Source organism: Lipotes vexillifer, unplaced genomic scaffold (assembly GCF_000442215.2).
Source record: "Lipotes vexillifer unplaced genomic scaffold, Lipotes_vexillifer_v1.1 scaffold889, whole genome shotgun sequence".
Taxonomy (NCBI): Eukaryota; Metazoa; Chordata; class Mammalia; order Artiodactyla; family Lipotidae; genus Lipotes; species Lipotes vexillifer.
The window spans coordinates 1,054,309-1,054,946 of NW_006788335.1; the positions used below are offsets into that span (position 1 = coordinate 1,054,309).

At 37.1% G+C, this 638-nt stretch overlaps 1 protein-coding gene across 1 annotated transcript in view; it reads left to right on the forward strand.

Moving 5' to 3' along the window:
* Nucleotides 1-213: 213 nt before the first annotated feature.
* RBSN (rabenosyn, RAB effector) overlaps nt 214-638 on the forward strand; it is a 21,123-nt gene continuing 20,698 nt past the window's right edge. Inside the window, exon 1 of the mRNA XM_007461570.1 lies at nt 214-382. The gene's annotated coding sequence lies outside the window, so the exon portion shown is untranslated. The remainder of the gene's footprint in view (nt 383-638) is intronic.

The following is a 638-nucleotide window of genomic DNA, read 5'->3' on the forward strand; positions in this document are numbered from 1 at the left end:
GAAGCAGTGAGAACGTTAGGCTTGCTGGTTTATAAAGTCTAGTAAGTTTATCGGAGAAAAAGTACCCTACAAACGTAAGACACAGAATAGATTTTTCTTTTTGATCCCTAGGTTTCTAATGCTCCTCCTTAGACTAAAGCTGGAGTTTTGTTTGATTTGGTTTGGTTTGATTTTTAGGGCAGGTGCTATGCCTTTTGTATCAGTGCCTTTTTGACAGAGGTTCAAGAGTTCCATATATGTAGTTGAATAAATGGTCAAGGTAAAGAGAGTCAAATAAAAATTAGTGCTTGTTGATAACTATTTCAGACATTTCCCCAGCGGCTAAAGTGGAATACAGATTATGAAGCTGGATCATTGGAATTAATGTTAGTGAATTGCCTTGGTATTTTGTTTACTGTTGAAGTTGTATTTTCCTTTCTTATCTTCAAGAATCTGTGCTTTCCCTTTCACTGAGTTGCCATTGTCCAGTGATGTTCTCATATCTTAGAAAGTTTTGTGTTTTGGTCTAAGGATTCGAGAAAGCAGTTTGTGTTCTCAAACTTGCACTGAAAAATGTTAAGTACTCTTCCTGAACTGTGAAAAGAACAAGGAAAATTCTCAATTGCTGCTAATTTGCCTGCATTGGTCGTGTCCCCCCC